This window comes from Apteryx mantelli, chromosome 1 (assembly GCF_036417845.1).
Source record: "Apteryx mantelli isolate bAptMan1 chromosome 1, bAptMan1.hap1, whole genome shotgun sequence".
In the NCBI taxonomy this organism is placed as follows: Eukaryota; Metazoa; Chordata; class Aves; order Apterygiformes; family Apterygidae; genus Apteryx; species Apteryx mantelli.
This window is the reverse complement of record NC_089978.1, coordinates 175,453,334-175,465,416: the sequence shown is the minus strand read 5'-3', so window position 1 is coordinate 175,465,416 and position 12,083 is coordinate 175,453,334.

The window sequence follows — 12,083 nt, the reverse complement described above, 5'->3', positions numbered from 1 at the left end:
TTAAATTGTGTAAAATAAGGAGCAGCTTGGGCAAGCAGTGAATGGGAGGTGTGTGGGAGGGAGGGAGCGTGCAGTGAGGACAGAGTATGAGGGCTGGGAAAGGTGGGAGAGGCTCTGGCAGGGAGAGTCAGGGTGCAGTGCTGGGGTAAGGAGGAAATGCAAAGCCAGGGGTCTCTTGCTTCCCAACCTTGACTAAATTCCCTTGCCTAAATTTTACCAGGACCTGTGAACATAAGAATTCTTTTACTGCCAGCTCTCCTATCTCTGCTTGCAAGAAGATTATGGGATTAAAGAATTCAAAAAAGAAAACTTGAAGGGGCAAGACCAGTATGGAGTTGGTTGTCATTGACAATAAAAACATATTGGGAAATTAAAGAGTAATTTTGGGGAGAGGCATCCGATCTTTAAATTCTGTAATCCTGCACTTCAGGCTTTTTTTCTGCATTTTTAAGGCAGCTTGAAGGCAGAGCTCTAAAGCAAAGAGATAGTAAAACCAGTGAGACTACCAGACTCCTGAAGTTCATCCTGTCTCCCTTTCACCCCAAACTCATTAAACCTGAAACAGCTGTGACATGCAAGTGAAGGATCATATCTATTGTCACAGCTGTCTTACATAAGATGTATTTGAGATATAGACCTGTTTCAGGGGGAGGGGTTGTTCTATTTAAATAATAATAGAAAGATTACACCATTCCTGACCAAATCAATTTCTTCAAATGCAGTCCATGTGTGAGGTGTTACTGATTGTTGAATGCATGGGGGAAAAGAAGTACAATGTTTTCTTCAAAAAACATTACCTTCTAAAAGAATAAGGGCTGTTTCAGAGTGCTCACTGTAAACAGGTTGAAACTTCAGCTTAGCTCATGCTGCCTGCCTTCACAACAATGATTATTACCATAGGGTCAATTACTAGACAATAAAGCCGTCAGTGTATAGGCAATAACACTGATCAAAGTCAGCGAGGCTGTTGGCATAAAAATGATTACTTGTAAGACTACAGGTTATAGAGTGAGGACAAAATTCATACTTTCTGGCTGGGTTACGCAGTGGAACTTGATGGCTCACAAGATGACGGTGGTATAAGAGCACTTTTCTAACATATTCTAACAGCTGGCCACCCTGAAGCCCCTTTCATCTCTCAGAAACGGGGGCAACAATGATCTTTGCATCCTCTAATTATTAAAAATTACTGAAATAGGCTTGATTCTGCCTGCCTTGTACCCCTGTGCTTTCAGTGAGAATATCCATATGCGCATACCAGCCCCAATTTAGACCCACTCTCATTACAGCTGGGCCAACTCTTCTGTTATACTCCAGTAGTTTCAAAGGGCCAGACTCCTGTCCCCCAAACTGCTCAGTGAATGAGCAATTTATTGATATGGAGGGGCACTATTAAGTGGGTAAAAACATTTTTGTTAAAAACAGAGGAAAATCCAATCTGATTAACAAACTGCCTGTATATGGTCCTAGTTAACATTTTCATGATGGCTTTGCCCTTCTGATTCCTGAGAAAGAGAAAAGTACACTTAAAATGAAAGTTAAGCATTATCTCCCAAGAGAGATAGAAGTATCTGGATGTGTGATGTGTATAAAGGTGTGGACACTTGGGTGTATTTACTCAGATGATTTTGTTTTAATCATTAAAAATGGAAACAGCTGAAATCTTTAGCTGTGGAAAATGACAATACAACACAGACTGTTTTTCTTTCAAAGTGGTATTAAGGGAACAACTCAGATTCTAGAGTGCTAAGAATAATTTTTTAAATTAGTCTTTAAAACATTTTAATAATATAATGAAATACATATTCATACATGGAAAAATATGTCTCATGTCACTTGAACACATAGGATACACTGAATGATTTTGGGAGCCTTTTAGAAAGAGGCCTGGAATGGAGATCTGAGTTAGTGAGTATTATTTAGCAAATGCTTAAGTAATATATACAATGAGAAAAGAGGAAAATGCCTCATTGGCAGAGAGTTTATTGAATATTTAGAGCCAGAAAACTCAGTGTTGACGAGGAGAGATGAAATTTCCTTAACTCTACTGAAAAATCTCCATAAGATCAAATCCTATTCCTAATTGAAGTTAACGGGAATCTTGCCAGTGACTTGACTTGGGACTAGAATCTGATCCCTAATAAATACATAATAGATTTACTCTGCTAAATCAAATTGCCCTGGAACAACATTACTTAGTTTATATGAATGGTTTCTTGTTAGGTAGCCCATTCTGCTATTTTTAAAACACTGCGCTTTATTAAATCGTTTTACATCTAACTGATTACAGTAGTTTCCATATTTGTTTCTCTCTCTTTTTTGTTTTTTTTTTTTTTTGCTAAGATCAGAGATACAAGGATGAACTGAGCAATGCTTTTTATTTTTAGGTAGACCTGTTCTAAGGAGGAGCATTAGTTTTTGTTTGAAAACAGTTCTACACATATGCTAAACTGCTAGTCCAGAGGCAGAGCATTAACCCTTATATAAACTAATTGGGCTGATTCTCTTCTGGAATTTAGGCAAATAATGTAACTGAGATAAACAGAGAGTCACTTATATGTCCACATTTATCTACACTTCCTATTTATACTGCTAAATGCTTAAAACAACACTGGCTCATAAATTTGCCTTTTCGGTCTCATTCTTTTGGCAGTGTTTCCTACATGCTGCACTTTTAAGAGAGCAGTTTGGTCTCCTCTCAAATAAATAAGAGCCATGGAAGGAAAAAACTGCAGCTACAAAGTAGTTCTAACCCATTAAATGCAGATGGCCCACAGGGGGTTTAATCATAAGAGAGAGAACACACATCATGCTGAAATATAGAGCTGTTTTCTATCACTTGTTACCATTTGAATGTCTGTCCCAGGAAAGTGAATTCAATATATCTTCCTGGCCATCAGTTGCCCTCTGAATACTCCTTCTCTCTCTGATGTAGCTAGATTTCCCTTTAGAATATACAGAGATGAATGAGCTCTTACCACACGTAGAAGTGAAAGAAAACATTTCTTTCTGCACCAGAACAGATGAGATTCATCATTAAGAGAATGGATTTGACCTTGTCAAGTGGACCAAAGCAATTTATAAACAAACTCCTACAGGGGAGGCTACTTTTGGCCAAGTACTATATTAGCAGTGTTTTACTTATGCCCGCTGCTACCTTACAATAACTTCACAAACAGGCTGACTTCCTGAAATATAGGGTGCTGAGAGATATCACAGATGTACCTAGAAACACTGGGATAGCATAGGGTTACTTCCCTCCCTAGAGGCTGTGTAGAAATATTTCCACCCGCCTGGCTATCTCTTTCTTGCCAAAAGTTGCCGATCAGTTATTCACTGCCCAAATTAAAACTTCACTTGATGTTTAGCATATGTATCAAAGACCATATTTATCCTTCAACTTGCCTTTATTATATAGTCATTTGTGTAAGGAACACCCTGTGCTATTTTGGAAGACTGTCTCCAATACATAATTGAAAGGCATCTAATTATTAGAATGCTAACAGGACAACAAAAGTAATTAAGTGTGTGACTATTTTGTTTCCAGTATTGGAAGAGTATATGAAGAGTCAATAGCTTGCTACAAAGCTGTTTAGGGCAGCCCATACTCCCATTTCTACTGATAGCTTTTCTCCCTTTAATAGCATTTTTAAATTGTAAGTTGGAATTTTAACTCTCCTCAACCAACCTTACGCCAGATATGCTATTTTAGTGGGAGCGACATTTCAACGGGTACAAATGCACAGCGGCCAATATCCTATTGTCCTGTACAATAATCATGAGAAAGGCAGAAAAATAAAGATGTGCAATGGCTCAAAGACAGCTCTGCTGTGTAGGAACAGAAGGCTATTTGCCAACCCAAGGGGGTGGCTATGTAATAAAGTGGAGGAAAGACTTACCGGACATTTAAGCTACGTATCAGGGGTAAGAAGGCTGCTGCTATGACCTTAAGGATATAACCTCCCCAACACCCATCAACCCTAGTCATGCCAGCAGAGCCAAATAGTGTTATAATCCCCTCTCTGTCTCCAAAAAGTGAATAATAGACTATTTATACAAGGGAACAGAGTAAAATATTCACTATTTTCTTAGATACAATTTTCTTATGTCATTTACCTTCTGCACTAAACAAAGGAGCTTAAGTCGCTACTCACCTCAAAGTCTACAGTTACAAATCTGTGATTAGTAATGTTTTATTGTAATGTTTGTTGCATTTGATGCCATAGTTAGGATAAATGACTTATTGTATTAGAAGGAGCTCTTTCTCTTAACAGAGAGAAATCTAAATGTAGTCTTTAGTAGATGTGGGCTCCTTGAAGCCTCTAAGTATCCTAAAGCTTTTAGAAAGTACGGAGACTCCATCATTTATGAGTCTTATGTGAATAGCCAAGAGCTGGATACATATTTCAGCTTGAGAGAAATCTGTGCTGTTCAAACCCTGACTGCTTCATCATAGATGCTCTTTAATGTTCAAAAACAAGACAACAGCCTCAACTATGTTTCATTGCCAGGAGATAAGAATACTGACCCTTGGAGGTCAGAACAATGAAAAGAATTTTCCAAGTCCTTAGAAGGCATTATATTGCATATATTCATAGCTGCTTAGCAGATTTATGCTTTATTCATCAGTGGGTCAAGTTCTTCTGATATTAGGCTGAGAAAAGAGAAAAAGGACACTTGCCTCCTTTTTATTGCTATTATTTATGCAGCTCTCTCCCTCAATGTGTACTAGGTGTCTCTCAGTCAAATATGGAGATGAGGGACCAAGTTTTGATGTTACTGTCCCTAGTTTTATAGTCGCATCTCTGCTCTGATTTCCAGAAGTGCAAGGAAGATCAGACCTTAGGCCCTGGACCCAGGATGCTTGCAACAAAAATATACAAGATACAAAAAAAGGAAAAGATCCTAACAAAGAACAAGTGATTGAGTATTACTGTGTAACACATTTATCTTGACTAACATTTTCTATAAATATTCATCTGTTTACACTCTTTAAGAGGAAGATCAGGGTTCACAGGGAATTTTTATTACCCTGGGAAGAAATTTATCATTTTCAGAAGAAAATATGGCTTATTATTTGCCTTACATGAAATAAAAACAAACCTCTCCCTCTCTCACCACTTTTACATCATGCAGAAAGCATCCAATAGGGGTGATACTTAGGGTAAGGTATTCTGTTAGGTCTCAAAATTTCACTAAAAACACGAATTCATCCTGAATTAGTATTTGTACAAATTTGTAGAGGTGATATTTTGATGTGTTGAATTTGGTCCTGTGGATTAATGAGATAATCACTTTTCTGTTGTTCTTCAGGAATATTGATTCTGTTGGAAACTGTAGCCTTAAACAAAAAGTGGTATTTTCCATTTATGCTGTGTGTCAGTGCTCTACTGAGGGACCTTGGGAAGTTGTCAAACGGAAGAATTCTATAAACTTCAATAGCTTGCTACAGAAGACATTTTATTTATTTTAACTTCACCACCTCTTTGGCATCCAAAACACATGTATAAAGTGTTGCTGCTATTTTCCTGTTTGAGCTTAGAATAAACACACACACACACACACACACACACACATTTTCTGTTAACTTTTCATTGCACGGCAATCCAAAGTTAATTTTTTTGTAACTCTTCAAGGCTTTGAAAATCTACTCTGCTTTTCTTTTGTTAATATCCAAGTTGGCTGTCACCCATTGTTTCTGCTTCACCGGTGTTTGTAAAGTTGTTGTGTGGCAACTTATATGGCTCCTTTCACAGAGCTCTTTCCTGATGTTAGGGCCCTCCCATGCAATGATTGGACTGACTATATAAGTTCTCCTAAATGCTGTCTTCCATGTTCTTGTAGGATGTTGTGGATTTATATAAAAATGGTCTAGCCATTTATTTTCCTGGGCGTTCAGCTTGTGACACCTCAGAGCAGAAGCTCTCCTTAATTATATGCAGAATGCTTGGCCCAAATGCATACATTAAATAATTTTTGTAGGTCACTAAACAAATGACTTCCTCTCAGTTTCCTCACTTTTAGTTGTCGTTCCCAACGAAACTCCCTAATTCTCTTCCCAGTGGATATCTTCTATCTATTCAGCTACCTGATTATCACGCATTAGCCCTTTTAATCATTTTACAGACTATTTTCTTCCTCAGCTGCATCCTTTTCTTCATTAGTCCGGCATATTTTTCTGTCTGCAGCCTTAATATATCTTTCCATGTACTGGCCACCACATTTTTCCACATAAGTCCGTGCTGTCTTGTTCTTGCTGTTGCATGCGTGATTCATACTCAAAAAGCTTCCTCCATTCAATGTTTACTACAGAAATAAACTACTATTAGCAGCTTAGCTTTTACTAGCACCATGCAGCCGAGAGCTCCCTCTGGCTGTAAATACCCTGGTGATGGGAGAATCATGGTAGAAGTGACTTAACCTGAAGTTATATATTTTTCTGGGTGAATTCTGGAGGACAGAGAAGCAATGGGCGTCTCCATGGATCTGACTAGTTCTTTATCAGCTGCCCTTCTGCAGAGTCCAGGAACAGCGAAGAAACAGGACTTGATTCTTTCATTAATTCAGAAGTAAGTCATGAGGGGATCCTTTACACTCAACCTTTAGACCAACACATGAAAGGAGTTCACATATTGGATATGGAGAGGAGATTAATGGAAAGGGAAGAACATACATGAACTACAGGATGTCAGGGGAGTTATATTTTGTTTAGTATGTTATTCAAATTGGTTTTGCATATGTCACAGAACACAACATATTTCCTGTTAGTTTTACAGCAATGATGGGTCATTTTCCTTTTTTTGTATTTTTAGTAGTGATCCAAGCTACATTTATCTTGCCTTATCCTAAAGATACTTTAAGCTACATTGTCCTCCCACTTTTCTAAAAAGGGGCAGGTAAGGCTTTTCAAGGTAGAATTAAAAACTATCATCTTCTCTATTTTTATTCTTTTATTTATTTTTGTTTCTCCTTCCCTTAGATTTCTCTTAATGAGTTTTACTTTGCCCTGATGTTATGAAGTGAGAGGTGGCTTTCCAGTTCCTGGCATAAGACTGAGGCAGAGGAGGCTTTCTTTAAGGCAAAAAGCATCATTAGAAGATATGACACTGCTATCACTCAGCTCAAGGCCATCAAAGAGAATTTCACTACAGGAAATATTCCAAGATAGGACTCCACTCTCTGCTCCCATGAATACTTAATGAAAGAACTGGCAAATGTTTCTGGAACAGGGTGGGAACTTTTTCAGACGCGAATCTACTTATTAGATGACAGAAGTCATGCTCACTCATACTTTCTCTCTTTTTTCCTGGTATAACGAATACTTAAACTCCCCATGCAAAATGGAATGGCTTCAACAGAAGGAAATAAAAGGACACATCTCCCCAGAATACCTGATGTCTTGTTACTAGGATAGTGTTGAGGTGAAAAATGGCGATTCTGTTTTTTCAGGCAGAAGAAGCTGAGCCTGGTCTCAGTCTCATATTTGGGGAGGATTCTACAGCTGAGGCTGGAGAAAGCAGAGCGTGGTGATAATCCCACCTTTGTGGGGTTTTGACATGCTCTGAAAATTCCACCAAATCTACTGTTTGCAAGGAGGTTTGCAAATCCTGAAAGGCTTGGTTGTGAGCTATGCTTTGTACTGCTGAGACCTATGGAGATGAAGGCCTTTTAGGACATGCCCAGAACTGAATTCTTGGCACCTGGAGTATTTTAAGTTGAAGACAGAGGTGCCCCTTGAGTTAGGCTTTATCTTTGCTGGGTTTTGAGGTTGTAACCTTCAGATTCAGGCATTAGCTAGGTGCCTAAATCTTCCACAGTTCCTGTATGAATCTGTCCTAAATCCTTGACTCTGTTCCCAAATTCTTCCTGCCTTTGTCTCTGATAAGTGATGTCTCTCTTAAGGTTCATGACTTGCAAAGCAGAAATGACCCTGTGAGTCTCAAAAAAGTCTATGTTTTCCCTATGTGCATTACATAGTTTCTAATATATATTACCATATTTATAAAACAGTGTTATGATGATTAAAGATATCCAAGCTGAATTTTTATGTTCCAATATTCAAAGACAGCATAACATAATATGCTGTCAATATACTCCAAATATTCAGGTAAATATTTTTACTGTCATAAATTGGTTATATTTGAATTCTTTTACATATATTTTAAATAGTATGTCAAATTATCTGCAATAAGTTTTGTAGAAATTGAAACTGTGTGCATTTTTCAAGATAGGTAATATTTACAGTAAAGTGTTCCTCAGTCAAAACCATCTGAACCTGCAACATTTACAAGTCTTAAAACGGGATTTATATCCCATTTCAGAAACTGATCTTCACTTATCTTTTTCCTAAAAATCTGATTTACATTTTGTAGAAATAAAAGAGGCTACAGATAAAAGGATATATGCAGTCACAAGTGCTTTGTGGAAGTAGTGACTTATAGGTAGTTGCTCTTACTTAGATTAAACACTTAGTGAATTTTATTAACAGAGTGAAAGTTTTGAAGGCCATAGCACTGATTCTGATATTCTATATTACACAAGTTATTGGATTTTACCCTGTTCCCTTGTTGACAACCAGATCAGTTCTGAGCCCCAACAAACTGGGTCTGGCTAAGACATGTTGTCTAGAATCAATTTGGTTGCCAACTTATGATGCTTTGAAAGAGAAAGAGGTTTTATAAGTCTGAGTCAGAGTCTGGAGAAAGAATCTTGCTTACTTTGAATTTAATGTCACGTCTTGGAAAGACTGTCTCTCACTTTTACTTTTGTACCTTTGTTTGAAGTATACTGGAGATCATTGTTTGAGTATTTACATCGCAGAGCGTTCACACCATGAGAAATTAATCTGCTACAAAAATTCACAGGGAAGAGGGAGAAAAGAATACCACAGGACCAGATCTTTGATAAGTAGACTGTACTAGCTTAAACATCTCTGTAGCCATAAGGGAAAGTATAATATTATCCCAGGGATAGTTGCAAAATTAATCAAGTAAATATTATAAGGAGCATTTCATACACTATGAAAACATAGCAGTCATATCCTAGAGCAAGTATGAAGAATTATCCCTTTCATGGTTCCTATTTTCTACTCTATATATCCATCCGAGCATCTTCTGGATAGCCTAATTGCACGTAGGCGAGACTTTCCTGATACTTCTTGATACAAGGCCAAAGGGTAAAAGTGATTTGTTTTACGCTTTTCATGGCTGGTCCATGAAGATGCACCGATCTACTACTGCTAACCCATTTACAAGAAATAAGCAAGCTAGGGAAGGAGCAATATACTACAGTAATAAAAGATTATTTCTGTCAGGAAACTTCCATATCTATCAAAAGTGATGGTCTCCTGACACCACCTAAAGGAAGCTGCTAACCTTTATTTTCCAGCTCATTGACTGTAGAGTAAGCTTAGGAAATCTGGCCTTGCCTACCTGAAGTTACCCTTTGTGAATACTCTGTGAAAGTGACTTCTTTATGAAAGCCTCCCCACAGAGGATTACCAGACAGAAGATACACATACCTCTCTGGCTTTAAGGTGATTTGGGATGCAAGGATAGCTTCTGGTATAAATTAAAGCCTTCCTAGTTTGTAGTGGCTTACTGCAGCCCATTCCAAAATGATTATGATGAGCAGGGAAGCCCAGAATATAAAGCGAATTCTTTGCTGTCTCTGTGCCTGCCCTCAGTCATTGCTCAGGTTCCTGGTTACGAGTCTCCATCGGGAGTCAGAACTGGTCTGGTTCTGCTCACCCCTTGCTGAATCTGGCTCCTCTGGTTCTTTCTGTCATGCCCTGCTATTTGACAGAGACACACATAAAGATTGAGGTGAAGAACCAGGAAGGAAATGAGGAGACTAATATTTAAGAAAGTGACCTGCAGACATCTGAACATATATAACATATCTCACAAAAGTTATGGGAGATAGGTGGCTAGAGCCCCTAATGGTCTTCTGTTCTCCTATGGTGAGAAAATTCCCTTCCCCTATCCCTTAAGGGAAGGGAGACCAGCTCCGGGGAGGTCATCTGTGATGTTCATTATCTCTGAAATGCAACTATTTTATAAATCAGGTTCAAACAATGTGGAGTACACAAATGTATGCAAACCTCTGAGGGCAAGTATGTGGAAAGGTTCCTCCCTCTTCCTACTTCCTTCTCCCTCCCCACAAGCAAGGCTTGCAGATGTTTTCTTCTGCTCTTTATTCTTTTGTTCCTGTTTGGCTGTGACCCTTACTCCCAACTGATTCTTTTTTGTCAAACTTTGTTTTTTTCTGAGCCTTTGATCCTGTGCTTTGACTCTTGAAATAATGAACATGACACTGTTACTTTGCTAGATTCATTTTATGATTCTTTGCCTCTCAGAGCTCCCATGAAAAATAGTACACACTTTTTCCTTTTGTTTGTGTCCTATAGAAAAAGAGAGATTCTCACAAAAACTGCCACCTGGGCTGAAGGACAGGTGAAATGTAAACTTGCATATGTAGACTAAATACTTAGGAATATATATAAGTGTGTGTGTGTGTGCGCAAAGATATACTCACACATACACATGATTATATGTGTGTGTGTATATATATACATACATACATATATATATATAAAAATATGTATGATTATCCAGTCTGGTTTTGTCTACATTTCTTAGGTTTCCTGGGTGTCAAATATTGAAAAAGATGCTAAGAGCAGTAATAGAACCAAGTTTAGAAGACACACAGCGGACTCAAGGCTAGGGCTCCAGCTGTCAGGATCAGCCACAGTTCCTTGTTCTCAGAAAGAAATGTTGCCCTACGCTAGAACTAAATACACTCCTAGGCCTTCCAAAGCTTTATTTCTAGTTTCTGTGGCCAGATATCTCAGTTTAATTGAGAAAAGCAGGAGAAAAAGGATATGCCTCAGCTCCAAGGAAAATAAGTGTGCATGGATGGAAAAAGTTCTAGTTGTAGTTGAAAATAGCCCACAACATATGCTGTGAGGATATCATAAGCCACGAATACAGACCAGTGATTGGCAAATTAGTAGTTTTCCACCATGAATTTGAAATGCTGAAAACTTTATATTGATGTCTCACAGTTGGCAGAAATATCTCTGTCAAAGCACTTTATTGTTTGATTCAGATGCATATATAGAGTAGCATACACATGTATCTATAAATATAGAAAGTTCAGCTTGAGAGAAACTAAAAAGCATGATTCTCCATACACCTAGAGCTCCTTTCAACTGCTCTGGTGATTTACTAGAATCTTAAAGCTGGTGGATCTCCTTTGAAGTAAGGTGACTGTAATCAACACAAAGCTGATCAAGGAGGCCCTCTTTCCTTTGCAACAACAGTGGAGGAAGTTATTTAAGGTTACTATTGTCAGCTCACACAGATCTTTAGGCTGTTTTAATTTATGTCATAGGCAGGCAGGCCCCAAGCTGTGCTCAGATGATCAGAAGCAGCAGTAATAATTTGGAAACAATATTTTTTCTTAAGTCTATGTGCTAAGTACAATGCAGTTGGAATAGAGGGAATCAAATTCAACTTTTGTAAAAATACGATTGGGTAAGATGAGCAAACTATGTAAAAAAGAGATAAGATAGAAGATAAGGGGCTTGGGTGGTCAACCATTGGCCATAGGTTTCTTATCCTACTTTTTTTCTTTTTAAATAAAAACTTTTTTTTTAAGCAAAAATCTAGTTCATAGCTATTGTGCTGGGCCAGAAGAAATAAGAGAAGGTCTGGATAGGAAAAAAAAAAATCAGTAAAAAAAGGCAAGTAGAAAGGATAAAAAAGTTCAGTAAAGAAAGGCAAGTAGAAAAGAGAGAAGGGAACAAGATTATTCTGCTTCTTTCCATGTTTTTCTAATATTTTCTCTTAAAAACAACCTGAAACAACACCAAAGGAAAAAAAAGAAAAAAAAACCCCTCCCCATAGGATCAAATCCACATGAAGAAAAAGCCTTTTGGCGCAGTGGATTTGATCCAGAAAACTGCTGATAATCAAAGGAAAGTTTCAGAGGAAAATTTCAGAGTTCACATGGGTTACATATAGCTGAGCCACAGATAATACCACTTCTCTAACTCTGACCTGTTACCATGGCAAGACATA